Source organism: Bidens hawaiensis, unplaced genomic scaffold (genome assembly GCF_021521415.1).
Source record: "Bidens hawaiensis isolate Kalapana, Puna unplaced genomic scaffold, B.hawaiensis_p1.1 tig00003015_1, whole genome shotgun sequence".
In the NCBI taxonomy this organism is placed as follows: domain Eukaryota; kingdom Viridiplantae; phylum Streptophyta; class Magnoliopsida; order Asterales; family Asteraceae; genus Bidens; species Bidens hawaiensis.
The window spans coordinates 2,136,305-2,160,832 of NW_027491162.1; positions in this window are offsets into that span (position 1 = coordinate 2,136,305).

The window sequence follows — 24,528 nt, forward strand, 5'->3', positions numbered from 1 at the left end:
CTGTTGAACTTGCAATCCAAGAAAGAAATTCATCTCCCCCATAGAGCTCATGCAATACATAGACTTCATAACCTCCTCAAACTCCAAACACATATGTTCGTTTGTAGATCCGAAGATGATATCAGGTTTTGTCTAGCATACTTCATAACCTCTGTAGGTTGGTGAAAGGAGCACATATTGAAAATCTTGGGAGAGAGAACCGATTAGGGTTCTTGGCCGTTTCTTGGTTTTTGCTGCATGAATCTGGATCTAATCCTTGGTTCTGATTGATTAGTAGGTTTGTTATTGATCACGGCTATTTGATATAGTTTAGTTAGATCGATACAAATCCTATTAACTGATTAAGGATCTTGTGGTTAATCAAGATTAGGGTTCTTGGTGCAGCCGTGTTCCGATTAGGGTCTTTTTTGCCGTTTCTTGGTTTATTGCTGCATGATTCTTGGTGCAGCCGTGTTCTTCTTGGCCGATTAAGGGTTATCTTGGCCGTTTCTTGGTTTCTTGGCCGTTTTAGGGTTTTCTTGGCCGTTTCTTGGTGTATTGCTGCATGAATCTTGGGTTTCTTGGCCGATTAGGGTTTCTTCTTGGTGCAGCCGTGTTCTTGCTTATTAACGAGTACTAGAGTTTTCAAACATCCGTTCTTGGTTCGTTTGGAATTTTGGTTCTTGTTCTTGGGTGTTATTTGTTGATTGGAATTTTCGTTCTTGTTCTTAGCTCTTGTTCTTGGGTGTTTTTCGGGTTAGGGTTTTGCATGGAGCAGAAGGGTGGTAATGGATTTGTTGATCGTATCAAGCAAGGGTTTTCAGCCAATCGGGTCACGAACATTGATGGGGTTCTTCCTCGTAGGGGGGCTCTGAAAACTAGTTCGTCTGTGTCGTTTGCTGCAAACACATCATTCAATGTTCCCTTAAATGATGTAATCAACAAAGATGATGGTTGTTCAGCCGTGGCTTTGAATGTTAACAAGGCTCTTGGATCTGTTTCGTTAACTATTCAACAAGATGGAGGCTTTTCAGCCTTTGTTTCGGATGATAACATGGTGTTTGGATCTGATTCTTTAAATATTCATAGGGATGAAGGAAAGGAGAAACATATGGAAAATTCTAAGCCTTCATATGTGAGTGTTGTCCAACTTGAAAACAAGACAACGAAGGTAACATTAAGAAAATTAAATGTGGAGTCAACAATGGAAGGAGTTGATGTGGTTATCCCGGTTGAATCTGTCAAGAAAGTTAACGATAGGTTTACTAATACTTTGTTTGGTTATTTTTTGGGTAACAGACTTCCTTTTCCGGTTGTTGAGTACTTTGCTAAGAAAAATTGGAACAAATATGGGCTTACGAGACTTATGATGAATGCGAAAGGGTTTTTCTTTTTCAAGTTTCATACGGAAGTTGGGATGATGAAGCTGATTGAAGATGGTCCTTGGATGATTAGGAATGTCCCCATTATTCTTAATATTTGGACTATGGAGTCAGATTTGGAGAAGGAGGATATACGGTCTGTTCCGGTTTGGGTCAAATTACAGAATATTCCCCTTGGTGCCTTTACTGAGGAGGGTCTAAGTTTGCTCGCTTCAAGAATTGGGGATCCGAAGTGTGGATTCTTACACTGCCAATATGTGTAAGGAATCGTGGGGAAGAAGTAGTTTTGCTAGAGTTCAGGTTGAACTTCATGCAAATCAGGATATTAAAAGGAAGCTGGTTATTGCTGTTCCGGATACGTGGGGGGAGACAAATAAGATCTCGGAGATTAAGATTGAATATGATTGGGAGCCCCCCAGATGTTTCTTATGTGAGGTGTTTGGCCATTCGAACACTCAATGCCCGAAACAAGTTCATGATAAAAAGTTAAATGAAGAACCAATGAAAGTCACTAATGATGATGGTTTCCAGAGGGTGAAGGGAAAGAAAAAAAGTTACTACGCAAGTCAAGAAACATAATCTTGTCTATCGACCGGTAGCTAAACCTGCTGTGACACAAGCTGTAAATAAACCATCCTCTCAAAGACAAGACACTATTCATCCCGTGGGTAAACCTACAACTTCTATGGCTGTGGGGGTTGAGTTAAAGGAAAAGCATTATGTCCAAACTAGTAACCGGTTTGGTAATTTGGTGGATGAACCAGAAAGTGATGAAGATGAGGATGATGTGGAGGAGCTTTTTACGGATGTGGCTAATAGTATGAAAGCGGATATTGTTTCTGAGGGTGCAAGCACACCAGGTGAATTGGGTGTTTAATGGGTACTATTGCTACATGGAATATAAGAGGGCTGAACCGCCCTCTTAAACAAAAAGAGGTTCGTAAGGTAATCCAAGATAATAATATTCAGGTGTGTGCTATTCTTGAGTCTCACGTACAATTAAATTCGGTTTTTGATGTTTGTAAGAAGATTTGTAACACTTGGGATTGGACTAGCAATGGTAGTGTTTGTGATAAAGGTACTCGGATTATTGTGGGGTGGAATACGGATTTGGTTGATTTAATGGCTATTGATTATTCGAACCAGGTTCTTCACGTTCAGTTAAAGTTTAAGTTGGATAATAAGGCGATGTATTGTTCTTTCGTGTATGCTGAAAATTGTTATTTGAAAAGAAGGGAGTTATGGCATAATCTTGCAGTTCATAAACAATTCACTCGTGGTAAACCTTGGGCTTTACTAGGAGATTTTAATTGTGCTCTTAATTTGGAAGACAGCTTACATGGTTCTTCCAAAATATCCACTGGGATGCTTGATTTTCGTGCTTGTGTTAAGAACATTGAAGTTGAGGATATAAATGGGGTCGGTGTCACACCCCGACTAGGTAGTTGCGGAAGCGTAATACGGGAATGTAACAGATAACACTGGTATCAACCACATTGTTTATAAAGAAATTCAACAGCTAAATTACATCATATTACATTGGTAGGTACTATGTTTACAAACTAGGTGAAAAACACATAACCGGTTTACGAGCTTCTTATTCAGTATTATATCAGCGTCTATTCACAGCTATTCAACTTTCTTTCTAACACCAAGCATGTAAGCAAATCATTCCACTTTTGCTTTACCTGAAAAGCATGTTAAAACGGGTCAACTACGTCTAGTTGGTGAGTTTCAAGTTTCACAAGTGTCAATGAAATCAGTACACGAGTTCGTAAAGTTTACAGTGTGTATGTATATATGTATGTGTATGATGTATTATACTAAGCCACAAGTGAAACCGAAACGAGCTAAAACACATGGCCTCCACTGCCCATGCACTCCCGTTGGCATCTAACAGCCACTTTGCCCCAAGTATGTACTATGTCTAACACCACATAGCAGTATGTAAAAAATATAATGACAATGTGCAACTGGGTTTACATATGTTCCGGCATACCCCTCCGGCTCTGTCAGTTGGGTTTGTCAAACCGATAGTACTATCCACACGTCACCGGCACGAAGTTAATCACTTGTGTTTGTGGGAACTTGTCAAGTGTTAGTACTTAGATAATCCACATCATCACACGTTTTCAAGTATATAAGTATATGTAAACATGTTTTTCACCCCAAAAGTTCGTAAAACAGTTTAGAAAGTGGGGGTCGTGAAACTCACCTTATCGTAGTTCGCACGGAAATTACGTATCAATAAGTCAGATGCCTCGTTTATAGCCTGATTCCTATAAACGGTATCGTATCGTTAATACTAGTACAGTGTTCAAGCTAAGTCGGGCTGTATAGATAATCTGGGTATAGCTGTTAGGCCCAGAACATGACCATAGTCTTAGATTGTGACGTTGTATACTATGAAATGTTTAAAACTGGATTTGGCTCAGTTTCACCGTTTCCCGAGCCTAGCCCAGTTGATCGTTTATACGTTTCGGGATTAGGTAAGATCACATAAACTTAAGTAAATATATTGATTGATAAAATGATTTGATTTATGAAAGAATTTTAAGGTTTCGGTGTCTGGTTTGATCGCAGGGTTCGTTTCCGTTTTCACACGGGTTTGATTATACAAAACGCGCACAATCCACCCGAATTGTCCGGAATTTTCGTAAAAAGTTCGTTTTTATCAATATCATTCAAAAATATGATATTTGACCACTTTTGACATTTTGACATACCAGTCAGTCCGTTAAACACAAAACTGCCGGTTTTATTAAAACAATTATAATTTAAATCTTTGATTAATCATAACTAAATATGTACTTATATATAAATTATGTAAATTTTTGTAAAAATACATTAAGACATGGAGAATTTTATAAAAATATTTTCAGAAATTTTATGATTAATTATTTATTTATAAAAATTCATTTAATAGGTTATAATCGTGTAATAAATGGCCCGTTTATATCAAACGACCTCCGAAAAATCCGATAATTTTTACCAATGGTCTCAATGTTATTACATAGCCCCTGCAAAATTTCCAGAACCTAACTCTTTTGACAAAATGCCTTTTTGTGCGTTTTTCGGCTGTTAAAATTCGGTTAAACCATGATTGCACAAACCATACTTAGGCATTTCCAATGATTCCCAAACTTTACCAGTGATTTTACCATCACATATTAAACTCCAAAACCAAGTTTCATAATTTTTCAATATGTTTAGCTATTTTTCCCAAATAAACGCTCATAAACGGAAATAAATTCACCAAATATTCTCCGTTTATCGAAAAATTACCAAATTTGAACAGGGACTCATTTATATGATCCCTAATGTTCTTCCAAGTTTTCACAAGCTAACAACAAGCACGTCACAACCTAATACTAAACAGCCCCTAAACGAGTGTTACGGGTTTACCTTGTCGGTTTTCGATGAGTTTTGCTTGCTTAAACGACTCTCCGGGTCTCGGGTTGCAAACTCAGTATATCTACATATCATATAACATCAAACCAAGCATAAATCATCCATGTAACAGCCTTGATAATTAGAGTTTCGGTTTTGGGTTCAAACCGGACTTTCTAACCGTAAAAACGTTGTATTCATGTTCTAATCCGCGTTTTTGACCAAAAAAGTATATGTTCCTGGTTTGTACACATGTTTAACATCAAAACATGGTTTTACTTGATTTTTAGGGTTTTTGGATGGTTAAACATCCTTAATACTAACTAAAACATGTTTATATGTTAATTATATGAACCAAACTTGGTTAAATTTTCATAAAACTTGATCATACCTTAGGGTTTTGGATGAAAAGAGATGAAGAACAGCAGGAGCAGAACTTAGGTAAAGTTTGTGGTGTGAAATGAATATAGAAATTTCAAAAAAAGTGGCTAAAATATCTAATGTGGGGGTTTCCCAACTTGGCGGCCGCAAGTTTTGGACCCTATTTGGGCCTCCCCACTTGTATAACATGTCTCGGTTTTCGTGCCACAATTAAATCTCGGTCCAAAATTTAGTTCGGGTCCGGTTTTTCGCAAGAAAATTAAGTCGGGTGTGAGAAATAGCACGAAAACGAGTGTTTTTCAGCTTCTTTTTGTAAAATAAGAAAAACGTACTGACTCGTTGTAAAAATCCAAAATATTTTCACGGATTGCTTAGAACATGTCATATAAGTGTTTTATAAATCTTTTTCGGCTTAACGGATGCTACAATGCTCGTTTTGATATTAACGATTGCGTTTAAGCTTATAGCGTATCGATAAACGAAACCTTTTTCGTTTAAAGAGTTTTAAACGTACTGGGGCCTAAATATCAATATGTTAGCCTCTATAATATATATATATAACTCGTATATGACCCCTCAGTATGTATACGGGTCATAATTAGTATCGGTCGGTTACTCGTTTAAGCACTACGAATTAACCGATTTATCGTTTACTTGTTACGTAATGAATATAGTGTACCTCGTTTTGTCGCGAATGTCACATTCTCCTCCCGTTAAGAAATTTCGTCCTCGAAATTTAATGTGTCATCGGTTTTCTTTTTAGGGAACAGGTGTGGGTATTTCTTTCGGAATTCGTTCCTTCGTTCCCAAGTATATTCGGGTCCTTGTTTTGAATTCCACCGAACTTTTACCAATGAAATTTTGTTGTGTCGTAACTGTTTGGTTTTCCCGTCTACAATTTCTACCGGTTCCTCTACGAAGTTGAGCTTTTCGTTGATCTGAACATCTTCCAGTGGTACTATTGTCGTTTCATCAGTCAAACACTTTTTCAGATTCGATACATGAAACATGTCATGAATAGTGCTCAGTTCTAAGGGTAGTTTTAATCGGTAAGCTACGGGACCAATTTTTGCGATAATCTCAAAAGGTCCGATGTATCTCGGGGCTAGTTTACCAGTCTTTCCAAATCTTATAACACCCTTCCATGGCGATACTTTTAAAAATACCTTATCACCTATTTCAAAAGATAACGGTTTTCTGCGAACATCGGCATAACTCTTTTGTCGGTCACGGGCAGCTTTCAATTTTTGCTTAATCTGGTGAATTTTATCGGTGGTTTCCTGAATTAAATCGGATCTTGAAATTTGAGTATCACCCACTTCTGTCCAACATAGTGGTGATCTACATTTTCGCCCGTATAGAGCTTCATAAGGTGTTGCTTGTATACTACTGTGATAACTGTTATTGTAAGAGAATTCAATGAGCGGGAGGTGTTGATCCCAATTCCCTTTGAAGTCCAGTACACAAGCACGAAGTAAATCTTCTAAGGTTTGGATGGTTCGTTTAGATTGACCATCAGTTTGGGGATGGTAAGCCGTACTTAGGTCGATTCGGGTTCCCAAGGCTTCTTGTACTGCTTGCCAGAAATGTGAAGTAAAGTGACTGTCTCGATCGGAAATAATCGAAAGAGGTACTCCGTGTCGAGATACTATTTCATCGATGTAAATTTGAGCGAGTTTTTTCGGTGGTGTAGTTGTTACGGATGGGAATAAAGTGTGCGGATTTGGTTAATCGGTCCACAATTACCCAAATTGCGTTGTGTCCTCGAGAGGTTTTAGGAAGGTGTGTCACAAAGTCCATGGTAATTTGTTCCCATTTCCATTGTGGGATTTCGGGTTGTTGTAACATTCCCGAAGGTTTTTGATATTCCGCCTTTACCCTTGCACATGTTGCACATTTACTTACATACACGGCTATATCCTTTTTCATACCAGGCCACCAGTAAAATTCTTTAACATCCTTATACATCTTATCAGTACCCGGATGAATAGAATATTTGGATTTGTGTGCTTCATCAAGTATCAGCTTTCGGAGTTTATGAAGTGTTGGAATCCAGACCCGGTTTTTGTAATAATATACTTCATCAATTTTCTTCTCAAAATTCCTTTCATTTCCATGTAGTTCTTCTTTTTCTAGCTGATCTGCCTTCAAGGCCTCATCTTGTGCAACGCGAACTTGTTCGGTTAGGCTACTTTGAACAATCATTCCGAGTGCTCGTACCCTTAATGGTCTGATTCTGTCTTTTCGGCTTAAAGCATCGGCTACTACGTTGGCCTTACCCGGATGGTATTTAATCTCACAATCATAATCATTTAACAGTTCTACCCATCTCCTTTGTCTCATGTTTAGCTCTTTCTGATCGAATATGTGTTGTAGGCTTTTGTGATCAGTATAGATGGTACATTTAGTGCCATACAAGTAATGTTTCCAAATCTTCAATGCAAAGATAACTGCTCCCAATTCCAAATCATGGGTCGTATAATTCTTTTCATGTACTTTTAATTGTCGGGAAGCATATGCTATTAGTTTCTTTCTTTGCATCAGTACGCATCCTAAACCTTTACGAGATGCGTCACAATATACCACCAATTCATCAGTTCCATCTGGAAGGCTTAATATTGGAGCCTCACATAACTTCTGTTTTAACGTTTGGAAGGCCATTTCTTGTTCTTCTCCCCATTCATATGCTCGATCTTTTTGAGTTAGGAGGGTTAGAGGTTGTGCAATACTTGAAAAGTTTTCAATGAATCTTCTATAATACCCGGCTAGTCCTAAGAATTGACGAATTTCTCTTGGTGACTTAGGCACTTGCTAATTTTTAATGGCCTCAATTTTACTTGGGTCTACTTGGATCCCTTGATGGTTCACAATGTGTCCCAAAAACTGTACTTCTTGTAGCCAAAACTCACATTTGGACAACTTTGCGTATAACTTCTCTTGCCTCAATAATTTTAAGATTTCCCGCAAATGTTGTTCGTGTTCCTCCTTACTTCTCGAATATATCAAAATGTCATCGATAAACACTATCACGAACTTGTCAAGGTAAGGTTTGCAAACTCGGTTCATGAGGTCCATAAACACTGCAGGTGCATTTGTCAACCCAAACGGCATAACCAAAAATTCATAGTGACCATACCGAGTTCGGAAGGTTGTTTTTGGTACGTCTTCTTCCTGAATTCTTACTTGATGATAACCAGATCTAAGATCAATTTTTGAAAAATAATTCGCACATTGGAGCTGATCAAACAAGTCATCAATTCGAGGTAAGGGGTATCTATTCTTTATAGTCACTTTATTCAATTCCCGATAATCAATACACATTCGAAAACTCCCATCTTTCTTCTTTACAAATAACACTGGTGCTCCCCACGGTGAGTAACAGGGCGAATAAAACCCCTGTCCAGTAATTCTTGTAACTGGTTGGACAGTTCTTGCATTTCAGAAGGTGCAAGTCGATAAGGTGCCTTAGCAATGGGTGCTGCTCCCGGTATCAAGTCAATACGGAATTCAACCTGTCGGGTCGGTGGTAAACCAGGCAACTCATCGGGGAATACATCTGAATACTCGTGTACCACTGGGATGTCTTCCATTCGTTTTTCCTCGGGTTCCTTAACTGTTACACTCGCCAAGTATAAAGTACAACCTTGGCGTAAATATCTCAATGCCTTAAGTTGAGATATGAGAGGCAGTACCGTACCAGATTTCTCACCTTGAACAATCATAGCTTCATCATTCGAAAGAGGTATCCTAACGGTCTTATCCTTACAGACAATTTCAGCTTTATACTTAGATAGCCAGTCCATACCGACTATAACATCGAAACTTCCCAATTCCACTGGAAGTAAATCAATAAGGAATGGGTGGTCGTTTAGGATAAGGGAACAGTTTCGGGCTATTCGGTTAACAAGTATAGACTTACCGTTAGCGAGTTCTATAGTATATGGTTTTGTTAGTTCACTAACCGGCATATTTTCTAAAGGTAAGAAATTAACAGATACGAAACTTCTATCGGCGCCCGTATCAAACAAAATTGAAGCATACTGACCCGAAACTAAGAATGTACCTGTCACCACATTCGGATCATGACGCGCTTCACCCGGTCCTAATACAAACGCGCGTCCCCTAGCTGCATTGGAGGTTGATGCTTGTGCTTGGTTCTGCCTTCTCACTGTACCCGGGTTCAAATTGGGGCAGTATCTCCGAAAGTGTTCCGTACTGCCACATTCATAGCAGGCACGGAGGTTCGTGGTAGGTGGGGTTTGTTGGTTGAGTTGTGGGCGGGTTGGTTGAGGTCGAGGTAGTTGAGTTGATTGCGGTGGACGGTTAACAGTGTTGGTGGGGGTTCTACAGTTGGGGGCATAGTGTCCCGTTCTTCCACACTTTTGACAAATGATCGGTTTGCAATCACCCACATGATGAAAGTTACATCTTCTGCACTTCGGTAACGTCCCTTTATAGGTCTCTTGTTTTACATTAGAACTGGTCATGGCATAACTTCGGGTATTCGGACGAGCCCGCTTGTTTTGAGGGTTTCCTTGCATTCTTGTTCCATAATCAGTTCGTTTTAAACTTGTTGTTTCACCTGGCATCCTTATCACTCCACTTCTCATCAGATCAAAAGTAACGACACCCGTTTGAGATACAGCACTTTCTAATGTCGGGTGAGCAACTGAATTCACTATACTTCTCACAGCAGGGGTCAGTCCCCAGATATAACGTTCAATTCGCTTCGCTTCCGGTGTAACGAACCATGGAACTAAGCGGGACAGTTCGTTAAAATGATTCGTGTATCCCACATGGTCCGCTCCTTTCATTTCCAGATTCCATAACTCGTGTTCCAACCTCTGAATCTCACTTTTAGGACAAAAATGCTCTAGCGTGAGGGTTTTTAATTCAGTCCATGACATACGATTAATAGCATCTTGTCCCCTTATTTGGACTACCGTGTTCCACCACATCAGCGCTTGGTCTAGAAACATACTGGTAGCAAATTTGACCACGCGGTTCGGTGGACACTCACTGATATTAATTACTGATTCGGTCTTTTCTATCCATTTGACCAGCCCGCTAGGTCCTTCAATACCCTTAAACTCAATCGGTTTACATGATGTAAATTGTTTGTATGAGTACTCCTGACGCGGGGGTTCTCGGTTATTATTATTATTAGTTGTGTTAACAACCGGTACAGGGTTCGGGATATTATCAGGGTGCACAACAGGTTCTGGGTTCCCAGTGACATTCATAGTTGGGAGAGTGTTATTATTATTTATGACATTATCAGTATTCACCGGGGTAGTAACACCCGGGGCTGCATTAGTGTCCGGCGGAGGTGTATTAACAGTGGCCGTGGTGGTGCTCGTAGGTTGATTAACAGTATTGTTAGCACGTATGCCTGCAGTGACTTGTGTTACAATTATTGGTATCACTGCTGGTAGTTGACGAGCAATCATTGCGGCCACTTCCGCCTCAGACAAAGGGTTTGCTTTCTTCGGGGCCATTCTTTAAAATAATCAATTATATAATAATCAATATCGTTTCACTATGATCAACACAACTTTACAATATTACAATTTCACAACACATAACTATGCCAAAGAAAACACGTTTGTATTAATTATAATCATTACTGTACATATGCATCCAAAATTAGCGCATAGGCTTAACCTGGTATAGGCCAGCGCTTGTATATGCGTATCAAAATTTGTCACTAAGTGACATGTAGACTTAACCCGATAAGGGCCAGTGCTTGAAATAGTACTAAACCACAAATAACTCCCAAGTCAGCCCAACACGCTGTAACAAAATGCTGCCTGGGATATCAAAAGACTATATACATAAGGCTAGACTACTATGTCCTATCCATTCTTTGCAACATGGAGCCACAACCAAACAACAGCAGCCACTAGGGCCGCATTAACCGCTAAGCATACCCCTAGTAGTATCATTGCCCGATCCTGACGCCCGTGGCTGTGAGCACTGGATCTTTGCACAATTCTGATTTCTTGCTGCATGTACCGCATGTGATCTTGCATATCATGTCTATGCTGGTTTAGGTTATTTATCGAATGTGATTGTTCTAAAAGCTGATCAGTTGCTAAACCAAACCATGCTGAATCAGAATGACGAGGTGGCTCGGGTACCGGGGCGGGTAAACCCCAAGTAGGAATAGGTATCTCAGTGACCTGGACACGTGATGTTTCTCCCCTATGGTACGTAGATCGAGGTGGGGGAGAGGTGTGCTCAGGTGGACGCACTGAAATGCGAGCGGTCTGACGGTTTCTAATAGTGGGTGGGGGTACTGGTGTATGCTGTACAGGTGGAGTAGGGGATCTGGGTGCTCTAACAGGTGAATGATAAGCACTAGTAGCTCTCTGTCCTGCAACATTCCTAGGGGATTCCCTAGGGGGATAGGTGCCACAACGGTAACCCGATAAGTCGGGTTGATCTGGGGGTACCTCGTGAGGAATTACCGCATCTGCACCTTCTTCCATTTCCTCTGATTCCTCCTCAGTTTCCTCTTCCGGATCCTCCTCCTCCTCCTCAGGCCCTGTTGGTAGGGTATTAGGTAAACGACCAGTAGATCTTGACATATTCCTGCACAATGGTTAGTAATAAGAATAATATCCTTCTACATTAATCATAGTAAAATACATGCATGTATTTATACACATAAGCACAAATAATCGTTTATATACACAAATATTAATCTATTTTCGAATGTTTATCGACTTCTTCTCGAATTTCCTCGTACAAACAAGTCTGTTATTACGTTCCGGACCATAATAACCCACTTGTCCATTCGCGTTCATCACGAGAATCATTCGTGTATATTATTTAATATTATTTTATTCCCAGAGTTAATCGAGCCTACGGTTATCTTAGGGTATCCTAAGGGACATCCTAATTCTTTATAACCAATGGCTCTGATACCAACTTCTGTCACACCCCGACTAGGTAGTTGCGGAAGCGTAATACGGGAATGTAACAGATAACACTGGTATCAACCACATTGTTTATAAATAAGTCAGATGCCTCGTTTATAGCCTGATTCCTATAAACGGTATCGTATCGTTAATACTAGTACAGTGTTCAAGCTAAGTCGGGCTGTATAGATAATCTGGGTATAGCTGTTAGGCCCAGAACATGACCATAGTCTTAGATTGTGACGTTGTATACTATGAAATGTTTAAAACTGGATTTGGCTCAGTTTCACCGTTTCCCGAGCCTAGCCCAGTTGATCGTTTATACGTTTCGGGATTAGGTAAGATCACATAAACTTAAGTAAATATATTGATTGATAAAATGATTTGATTTATGAAAGAATTTTAAGGTTTCGGTGTCTGGTTTGATCGCAGGGTTCGTTTCCGTTTTCACACGGGTTTGATTATACAAAACGCGCACAATCCACCCGAATTGTCCGGAATTTTCGTAAAAAGTTCGTTTTTATCAATATCATTCAAAAATATGATATTTGACCACTTTTGACATTTTGACATACCAGTCAGTCCGTTAAACACAAAACTGCCGGTTTTATTAAAACAATTATAATTTAAATCTTTGATTAATCATAACTAAATATACTTATATATAAATTATGTAAATTTTTGTAAAAATACATTAAGACATGGAGAATTTTATAAAAATATTTTCAGAAATTTTATGATTAATTATTTATTTATAAAAATTCATTTAATAGGTTATAATCGTGTAATAAATGGCCCGTTTATATCAAACGACCTCCGAAAAATCCGATAATTTTTACCAATGGTCTCAATGTTATTACATAGCCCCTGCAAAATTTCCAGAACCTAACTCTTTTGACAAAATGCCTTTTTGTGCGTTTTTCGGCTGTTAAAATTCGGTTAAACCATGATTGCACAAACCATACTTAGGCATTTCCAATGATTCCCAAACTTTACCAGTGATTTTACCATCACATATTAAACTCCAAAACCAAGTTTCATAATTTTTCAATATGTTTAGCTATTTTTCCCAAATAAACGCTCATAAACGGAAATAAATTCACCAAATATTCTCCGTTTATCGAAAAATTACCAAATTTGAACAGGGACTCATTTATATGATCCCTAATGTTCTTGCAAGTTTTCACAAGCTAACAACAAGCACGTCACAACCTAATACTAAACAGCCCCTAAACGAGTGTTACGGGTTTACCTTGTCGGTTTTCGATGAGTTTTGCTTGCTTAAACGACTCTCCGGGTCTCGGGTTGCAAACTCAGTATATCTACATATCATATAACATCAAACCAAGCATAAATCATCCATGTAACAGCCTTGATAATTAGAGTTTCGGTTTTGGGTTCAAACCGGACTTTCTAACCGTAAAAACGTTGTATTCATGTTCTAATCCGCGTTTTTGACCAAAAAAGTATATGTTCCTGGTTTGTAAACATGTTTAACATCAAAACATGGTTTTACTTGATTTTTAGGGTTTTTGGATGGTTAAACATCCTTAATACTAACTAAAACATGTTTATATGTTAATTATATGAACCAAACTTGGTTAAATTTTCATAAAACTTGATCTTACCTTAGGGTTTTGGATGAAAAGAGATGAAGAACAGCAGGAGCAGAACTTAGGTAAAGTTTGTGGTGTGAAATGAATATAGAAATTTCAAAAAAAGTGGCTAAAATATCTAATGTGGGGGTTTCCCAACTTGGCGGCCGCAAGTTTTGGACCCTATTTGGGCCTCCCCACTTGTATAACATGTCTCGGTTTTCGTGCCACAATTAAATCTCGGTCCAAAATTTAGTTCGGGTTCGGTTTTTCGCAAGAAAATTAAGTCGGGTGTGAGAAATAGCACGAAAACGAGTGTTTTTCAGCTTCTTTTTGTAAAATAAGAAAAACGTACTGACTCGTTGTAAAAATCCAAAATATTTTCACGGATTGCTTAGAACATGTCATATAAGTGTTTTATAAATCTTTTTGGCTTAACGGATGCTACAATGCTCGTTTTGATATTAACGATTGCGTTTAAGCTTATAGCGTATCGATAAACGAAACCTTTTTCGTTTAAAGAGTTTTAAACGTACTGGGGCCTAAATATCAATATGTTAGCCTCTATAATATATATATATAACTCGTATATGACCCCTCAGTATGTATACGGGTCATAATTAGTATCGGTCGGTTACTCGTTTAAGCACTACGAATTAACCGATTTATCGTTTACTTGTTACGTAATGAATATAGTGTACCTCGTTTTGTCGCGAATGTCATAGTCGGGCTCCAATTCACTTGGAACAATAAACCGAGAACGGGTATGGGTCTTTTCAAAAAGCTTGATAGGGTGATGGGAAACTCTAAATTCATGGATATTTTTAATGATTCAACGGCGGTGTTCCTTCCATGCCGGATTTCAGACCACTCTCCATGTTTATTGAAATTCCCCTCTCTTATTAAAGGTAAGCCTAAACCGTTTAAATTCCCTAATTTCTTAATTGGTAAACTGGGTTATAATGATATTATTGCTAACGGCTGGAAAATTGAGGTGGATGGTTATTACATGTTTTGCGTGGTAAAGAAACTCGAAAACTTAAAACATCCAATCCGTTCTTTGCTGCACCGGCAAGGCAATCTCCACAAGAAAGTAAATGATCTAAGAACCCTTTTGGATGCTTGTCAAACCCGTCTTGACATTGACCCTACTAATTCGGAGTTGACTCGGGAGCAGAGTAGTTATCTTAAGGCTTATCATGAGGCGGCTAAAGATGAGGAAGAATTCCTTAAACAGAAGGCTAAAGTCGATTGGTTAAAGCTTGGTGACTCTAACACTGCGTACTTTCACAATTCTTTGAAAATGCGAAACCATAGAGGTCGTATTGATACAATAAGTGATGTTCAGGGCCAATTATTTGAGGGATCGGATGTTCCTTCGGTGTTTGTTAATCATTTTATGAACATTTTTGGTTCTGATATGCAACCATTGAGAAAACCGGATAATCAGATTTTTACTACTAAGCTCTCGGCCTCTCAGGCGGAGCTGATGGTTAGACCTATATCCGATTTGGAAATCAAGGATGCTTTTTTCTCTATTGGGAATACCAAAGCGCCGGGGCCTGATGGTTTTTCCTCGGCCTTCTTTAAAAGTTCTTGGGATATTGTAAAGTATCAAAGATGTTCTCTCTCTAGAAGTCGATTTGGGCGATCCAACCCTTTTGCGATCGGCCGCTTAGGGTTTTGGTTTTTTCTTGGTTTTTGTTGCTTAAATCTTGATCTAATCCTTGGTTCTGATTGCTTAGTAGGATTGTTATTGATCACGGCTATTGTTATAGTTTAGTTTGATCGATACAATCTTATTAACTGATTAAGGATCTTGTGGTTAATTAAGGTTAGGGTTCTTTCAGCCGATTGTAGTGAGAGAGACTGATTTAGGTTTTTCTTTCTTCCGATTGTTGAGAGAGGGACCGATTAGGGTTTGTGGGTTTGTTTGCTGTTTGAATCGAGATCTTTTTCCTTGGATCTGATTGCTTGCTGCCGTGTTCTTGCTGATTAGGGTTCTTTCAGCCGATTGTAGTGAGTGAGACCTATTTTGGTTTTTCTTTCTTCCGTTCGTTGAGAGAGAGACCGATTAGGGTTTGTGGGTTTTGTTTTGCTGATTGAATCGTGATCTTTGTCCTTGGTTCTGATTGCTTGTTGCCGTGTTCTTGCTGTTTCTCGAGTATTAGGGTTTCAAACAACCATTCTTGATACGTGATCTTGATTACGGTTTTCATACAGCCATAATCTTGATACGTGATCTTGGTTCGTTTGGAATTTTGGTTCTTGATCTTGGGTGCTATTTGTAGATTGGAATCTTGGGTATAGGGTTTTGCATGGAGCAGAAGGGTGGTAATGGTTTTGTTGATCGTGTCAAGCAAGGGTTTTCAGCCAATCGGGTCACGAACATTGATGGGGTGCTTCCTCGCAGGGGGGTTCTGAAAACTGGTTCATCGGGTAACCCTAATGCTACGAGTTCGTTTGTTTCGTTTGCTGCAAACACAACATTCAATGTTCCTCTAAATGAGTTATCAATAAAGATGGTGGTTGTTCAGCCATGGCTTCAATTGTTAACAAGGGTATTGAATCTGATTCATTAAATATTCAGCAAGATGGAGGTTTTTCAGCCTTTGTTTCGGATGATAACAAGGTGTATGGATCAGATTCTTTAAATAGTCTAAGGAATGAAGGAAAGGAAAAACATATGGAAAATTCAAAGCCTTCGTATATGAGTGTTGTACAGCTCGAAAACAAGGCAACTAAGGTAACATTAAGAAAATTAAATGTGGAGTCAACAATGGAAGGAGTTGATGTGGTTATCCCGGTTGAATATGTCAAGAAAGTTAACGATAGGTTTAATAATACTCTGTTTGGTTATTTTTTGGGGAACAGACTTCCTTTTCCGGTTGTTGAGTATTTTGCTAAGAAAAACTGGAACAAATATGGGCTTACTAGACTTATGATGAATGCGAAAGGGTTTTTCTTTTTCAAGTTCCATACGGAAGCTGGGATGATGAAGCTGATTGAAGATGGTCCTTGGATGATTAGGAATGTCCCCATTATTCTTAATATTTGGACTTTGGAGTCAGATTTGGAAAAGGAGGATATACGATCTGTTCCGGTTTGGGCCAGACTACAGAATATTCCTCTGGGTGCATTTACTGAGGAGGGTCTAAGTATGCTCGCTTCAAGAATTGGGGATCCGATAAGTATGGATTCTTACACTGCCAATATGTGTAAGGAATCGTGGGGAAGAAGTAGTTTTGCTAGAGTTCAAGTTGAACTTCATGCAATGACATTAAGACGAAGCTGGTTGTTGCTGTTCCAGAAACGTTGGGGGAGACAAACAAGATATCGGAGATTAAGATTGAATATGATTGGGAGCCCCCCAGATGTTCCTTATGTGAAGTGTTTGGCCATTCGAACACTCAATGCCCGAAACAAGTTCAGGAGAAAATGTTAAATGAAGAACCAATGAAAGTCAATAATGATGATGGTTTCCAGAGGGTGAAGGGAAAGAAAAAAGTTAATACGCAAGTCAAGAAACATAATCTTGTCTATCGACCGGTGGTTAAACCTCCTGTGACACAACCTATAAATAAACCACCCGCTCAAAGACAAGACAATAATTATCCTGTGGGTAAACCTACAATTCCTAAGGCTGTGGGGGTCGAGTTAATGGAAAAGCATGCTGTCCAAACCAGTAACCGGTTTGGTAATTTGGCGGACGAACCGGAAAATGATGAAGATGAGGATGATGTGGAGGAGCTGTTTACGGATGTGGCTAACGCTATGAAAGCGGATATTGGTTCTGAGGGTGCAAGCACACCCGGTGAATTGGTTGTTTAATGGGTACTATCGCCACATGGAATATAAGAGGGTTGAACCGCCCTCTTAAACAAAAAGAGGTTCGTAAGGTAATCCAAGATAATAATATTCAGGTGTGTGCTATTCTTGAGTCTCACGTACAATTAAACGCGGTTTATGATGTTTGTAAGAAGATTTGTAAAAATTGGGATTGGACCAGCAATGGTAGTGTTTGTGATAAAGGTACTCGGATTATTGTGGGGTGGAATACGGATTTGGTTGATCTTATGGTTATTGATTATTCGAACCAGGTTCTTCACGTTCAGTTAAAGTTTAAGCTGGATATCAAGGTGATGTATGGTTCTTTCGTGTATGCTGAGAATTTTTATTTGAAAAGAAGGGAGTTATGGCATAATCTTGCTGTTCATAAACAATTCACTCGTGGTAAACCTTGGGCTTTACTAGGAGATTTTAATTGTGCTCTTAATTTGGAAGACAGCTTACATGGTTCTTCCAAAATTTCCACTGGGATGCTTGATTTTCGTGATTGTGTTAAGAACATTGAAGTTGAGGATATTAATGGGGTCGGGCTACAATACACTTGGAGCAATAAACCGAAAACGGGTATGGGTCTTTTCAAAAAGCTTGATAGGGTGATGGGAAACTCTAAATTCATGGAGATTTTTAATGATTCATCGGCGGTGTTCCTTTCGTACCGGATTTCAGACCACTCTCCATGTTTATTGAAATTCCCCTCTCTAATTAAAGGTAAGCCTAAACCGTTTAAATTCCCTAATTTCTTGATTGGAAAACCGGGTTATAATGATATTATTGCTAACGGCTGGAAAATTGAGGTGAATGGTTACCACATGTTTCGCGTGGTAAAGAAACTCCAAAACTTAAAACATCCAATCCGTTCTTTGCTGCACCGGCAAGGCAATCTCCACAAGAAAGTAAATGATCTAAGAACCCTTTTGGATGCTTGTCAAACCCGTCTTGACATTGACCCTACTAATTCGGAGTTGACTCGGGAGCAGAGTAGTTATCTTAAGGCTTATCATGAGGCGGCTAAAGATGAGGAAGAATTCCTTAAACAGAAGGCTAAAGTCGATTGGTTAAAGCTTGGTGACTCTAACACTGCGTACTTTCACAATTCTTTGAAAATGCGAAACCATAGAGGTCGTATTGATACAATAAGTGATGTTCAGGGCCAATTATTTGAGGGATCGGATGTTCCTTCGGTGTTTGTTAATCATTTTATGAACATTTTTGGTTCTGATATGCAACCATTGAGAAAACCGGATAATCAGATTTTTACTACTAAGCTCTCGGCCTCTCAGGCGGAGCTTATGGTTAGACCTATATCCGATTTGGAAATCAAGGATGCTTGTTTCTCTATTGGGAATTCCAAAGCGCCGGGGCCTGATGGTTTTTCCTCGGCTTTCTTCAAAAGTTCTTGGGATATTGTTGGGAAAGATGTTTGTTTGGCGGTTCATGAATTTTTCACAAAAGGAAGTCTCCTTAAACAGGTAAACCACACTATTATTGCCCTTATTCCCAAAGTGACCACCATTTTGACTCCTAATGATTTTCGTCCCATCTCGTGCTGCAACACTTTATATAAATGCATTACCAAGATTATCTCGGTTCGTATGATGAAGGGTTTGGAGTCGTTAATTGATATCAATCAGTCTGCGTTTGTCCCCGGGCGTAGGATTTCTGATAACATCCTTTTGACCCAAGAATTAATGCATAATTATCACACTAATAATGGTCCGCCTAGATGTGCTTTTAAAGTTGATATCCAGAAAGCTTACGATACGGTCAGTTGGGACTTCATTCGTGATATTCTTTTTGGGTATGGTTTCCACGATAGGTTGATTCATTGGATAATGGAGTGCATAACCACTTCTTCCTTTTCGATATCCGTTAATGGGAACTTACACGGGTTCTTTAGTGGTAAAAGAGGTCTGAGACAGGGTGATCCGATGTCCCCTTATATTTTCACCCTGGTTATGCAAGCTCTCACGTTAATTCTGCATCGAAAGGTTCGTATTGAACGATCGTTCAGTTTTCATCGTCATTGTGAAAAATTAAATATTATCAATATTTGCTTTGCGGATGATTTGTTCCTGTTTGCTCGAGGTGATGTGAATTCCGCTAAAACTATTATGGGGGCTCTGAATGATTTCAAAGATATGTCCGGGCTTACTCCGAGTGTTCCGAAAAGTACCGCGTTTTTTTGTAATGTCCCGGACCGCGTTAAAAGTGGTATTTTGAATATTATGCCCTTCGTTGAAGGAAGACTCCCGGTTAAATACTTGGGAGTTCCTCTTATTTCTACGAGGTTAAATTACCGTGATTGTAAGAGGTTGCTGGATTGTATGGATAGTCGGATTGGAGATTGGAAGAATAAAACTTTATCTTTTGCGGGTAAACTTCAGCTGGTCAAGTCTGTCCTGTCGTCCTTATATATTTATTGGTCTGCTGTGTTTTCACTCCCTTCTAGACTTATTGCTGATCTTGAGAAACGGATTAAAAATTTCCTTTGGGACTATGGTCACAATAAGGGAAAGCATAAAGTCTCTTGGAATATTGTGTGTCAGCCGAAATGTGAAGGTGGTTTGGGTATCCGGCATATCCGGGATGTCAATAACTCTCTTCTGGTTTATCATATTTGGAGTTTAATCAATGTTCGTAATTTGTTGTGGGTTAAATGGATTCATGAGTATAAAATGAAGGGGCGAAATTTTTGGAGCTTGCAGATTCCTAACTCGTGTACTTGGGGGTGGAGGAAAATTCTTCAGTTTCGTCCTCATATTAGGCAGTTTATATGGCATGAAATTGGTAATGGGAGATCTACATCAGTTTGGTATGATAAATGGGATGATCTTTGTCCTTTAAGTGATTATATTAACCCGAGAGCTATACATTGGGCTGGCTTGTCTTTAGAGACCTGTGTCAATGATGTTGTTCATCATAATAACTGGGGTTGGCCGCCTGATTGGATTCTGAGATACCCAATTCTTTCAAACTTAAAAGAGGTCAGTATTTGTCCGGATAAGCGGGACAGGATCGTGGTAATGGATGAGAATGGGACTTCTATGAATTTCTCGGCTTCAGGAATATGGCACCTTCTTCGGAGACCGGCTGATAAGGTGTCTTGGGTGCATGTTGTTTGGTTCTCTCAATGTGTTCCAAAACACTCCTTTATGTTGTGGACTGTGCTTCATGATAAGTTGAGCACGCAGAATCGTATTATGGGGTGGAAAATTGGTGGGTATCCAAATCATAACTTGTATTGCTGCCTTCTTTGTAATGGAGATCCGGATTCTCGTAATCACCTCTTCTTTGAGTGTAAGTTCTCTTCTGAGGTTTGGAGTATTGTAAAAATGAAAGGGAAGTTTCAGGGGTGCAGGAATGGTTGGGCGAATACTCTTCAATATGTGTCTCAATTTGGAATGTCCAACTCTATTGATAATGTTGTTAATCGGCTGTTATTTGGGGCTTCGATTTACGTTATTTGGAAGGAGCGAAATAACCGGCTTTTCAGGAACTCTTTGAAGACTCCTAAGATTGTTGCTGACGAAATCATTAGGGGTACTCGCCTAAAGCTTATGACTCTACAGTTCAAGAATTCTGAACGGGTTAACCGGGTTCTCGAGGATTGGCACTTTCCGCGGGGAGTTTCCCACCAAATTGATGATAATGGTTGATTTGTTTTTTGTTTTGTTTTTTCCTTGGTTCTTGTGTAAGCTTTAGCTGTGTTTACCAGTGTTTGGTGGTTTTGGTTTTGTTTACTCTTGTATGGCATGTCATACATGAGAACTAATATGGCACTCTGTCATATTACTTGTACTTTTTTGGTTGTGTGGAATGCATTTAACCGGGTGAATCCCTTTACACAAAAAAGTTCTTGGGATATTGTTGGGAAAGATGTTTGTTTGGCGGTTCATGAATTTTTCATAAAAGGAAGTCTCCTTAAACAGGTTAACCACACTATTATTGCCCTTATTCCCAAAGTGACCACCACTTTTACTCCTAATGATTTTCGTCCCATATCGTGCTGCAACACTTTATATAAATGCATTACCAAGATTATCTCGGTTCGTATGATGAAGGGTTTGGAGTCGTTAATTGATATCAATCAGTCTGCGTTTGTTCCTGGGCGTAGAATTTCTGATAACATCCTTTTGACCCAAGAATTAATGCATAATTATCACACTAACAACGGTCCGCCTAGATGTGCTTTTAAAGTTGATATTCAGAAGGCTTACGATACGGTCAGTTGGGACTTCATTCGTGATATTCTATATGGGTATGGTTTCCACGATAGGATGATTCATTGGATAATGGAATGCATAACCACTTCTTCTTTTTCGATATCCATAAATGGGAACTTACACGGGTTCTTTAGTGGTAAAAGAGGTCTAAGACAGGGTGATCCGATGTCTCCTTATATTTTCACGCTGGTTATGCAAGTTCTCACGTTAATTCTGCATCGAAAGGTTCGTATTGAATGCTCGTTTCGTTTTCATCGTCATTGTGAAAAATTAAATATTATCAATATTTGCTTTGCGGATGATTTGTTCCTGTTTGCTCGAGGTGATGTGGATTCTGCTAAAACTATTATGGGGGCTCTGAATGATTTCAAAGATATGTCCGGGCTTACTCCTAGTGTTCCGAAAAGTACCGCGTTTTTCTGTAATGTTTCGGATCTAGTTTAAAGTGAGATTTTGAATATTATGCCCTTCGTTGAAGGTAGGCTCCCGGTTAAGTACTTGGGAGTTCCTCTTATTTCTACGAGGCTAAATTACCGTGATTGTAAGAGGTTGCTGGATCGTATGGATAATCGGATTGGAGATTGGAAGAATAAAACTTTATCTTTTGCGGGTAAACTTCAGCTGGTCAGGTCTGTTTTGTCGTCCTTATATATTTACTGGTCTGCTGTTTTCTCACTTCCTTCTAGACTTATTGCTGATCTTGAAAAACGGATTAAAAATTTCCTTTGGGACTTTGGACACAAAAAGGGAAAGCATAAAGTTTCTTGGGATATTGTTTGTCAGCCGAAAAGTGAAGGTGGTTTGGGTATCCGGCGTATCCGGGATGTCAATAATTCTCTTCTGGTTTATCATATTTGGAGTTTAATCAATGATCGTAATTCGTTGTGGGTTAAATGGATGCATGAGTATAAAATAAAGGGGCGAAATTTTTGGAGCTTGCAGATTCCTAACTCTTGTACTTGGGGGTGGAGGAAAATTCTTCAGTTTCGTCCCCGTATTCGACATTTTATATGGCATGAAATCGGTAATGGGAGATCTACTTCAGTTTGGTATGATAAATGGGATGATTTATGTCCTTTAAGTGATTATATTAACCCGAGAGCAATACATGGGGCTGGTTTGACTTTAATGACCTGTGTCAATGATGTTGTTCATCATAATAACTGGGAATGGCCGCCTGATTGGATTTCGAGATTCCCTATTCTTTCGAACTTAAAGGAGGCGAGTATTTATCCGGAAAAGAGGGACAAGATCGTGGTAATGGATGAGAATGGGACTTCAATGAATTTCTCGGCTTCAGGAATATGGCAACTTCTTCGAATACCAGCTGATAAGGTTTCTTGGATGCATGTTGTTTGGTTCTCTCAATGTGTTCCAAAACACTCCTTTATGATGTGGATTGTGCTTCATGATAGATTGAGCACGCAGAATCGTATAATGGGATGGAAATTGGTGGGTATCCAAATCATAACCTGTATTGCTGCCTTTTATGTAATGGAGAGCCGGATTCTCGTAATCATCTCTTCTTTGAGTGTAAGTTCTCTTCTGAGGTTTGGAGTATTGTCAAAATGAAAGGTAAGTTTCAGGGGTGCATGAATGGTTGGGCGAATATTCTTCAATATGTGTGTCAATTTGGAATGTCCAACTCTATTGATAATGTTATTAATCGGCTGTTACTTGGGGCTTCGGTTTACGTAATTTGGAAGGAACGAAATAACCGGCTTTTCAGGAACTCTTTGAAGACTCCAAAGATTGTTGCTGACGAAATCATTAAGGGTACTCGCCTAAAGCTAATGACTCTAAAGTTCAAGAATTCTGAATGGGTCAATCGGGTTCTCGATGATTGGCACTTTCCGAGGGGGGTTTCCCACCAAATTGATGATAATGGTTGATTTGTTTTTGTTATGTTTGTTTCTTTGGCTCTTGTGTAGGCTTTAGCATTGTTTACCATTGTTTGGTGGTTTTGGTTTTGTTTACTCAAGGCATACTTGAGAACTAATATGGCACTTTGTCATATTACTTGTACTTTGTTGGTTGTGTGGAATGAATTTAACCTGGTAAAACCCTTTACCCAAAAAAAAAAAGATGATATCATAAACATATACTTGAGCTAGAAGCAGATCTCTTCCTCTTTTCTTGTAGAAGAGGGTCTTATCAATGGCTCACCTTTGAAAACCATTCACAAGTAGATGATCTGACAACTCATCATACCAAGCTCTGATGTAGTCCATATAGAGCTTTGATTAGTTTATTAACTATATTTGGATACTCAGGATCCTCAATACCTGGAGGTTAAGTGACATACACCTCCTCTTCTATCTTGCCTTATAAGAAGGTATATTTGACATCCAATTGAAAGCCTCTGATATTTTTAGAAGTAGCACAGGTTAAGAAGATTCTGATAGCTTTTAGCCTTACTACTGGGGCAAACAACTCTACAAAATCAATCCCTTCTTCATGTAAGCATCCTAGTGCAACTAGTCCTGTTTTGTTCTTCATTACAATCCCTCTTTCATACGTTTTATTCCCGAAAACCCATTTGGTGCCACTTATAAAATTTCCTCTTTGCTTATCAACAAGTTCCTAGACTTGCAAATTTTTGAATTGAGCCAACTCCTCTTGCATAGCTTCTACCCAAATATTATCTTTAAAGGCTTGAACTATGTACTTGAGTTCAATTTTTGATAAAAAGCAGAAGTACAAACAGATGTTTGCAGATTTAGATGCACTTCTAGTTACTCTCTCATGCAGATCACCAATTATGTTTTCAGCATGATGATTTCTTTCAATTGAAGAAGTTTGGATG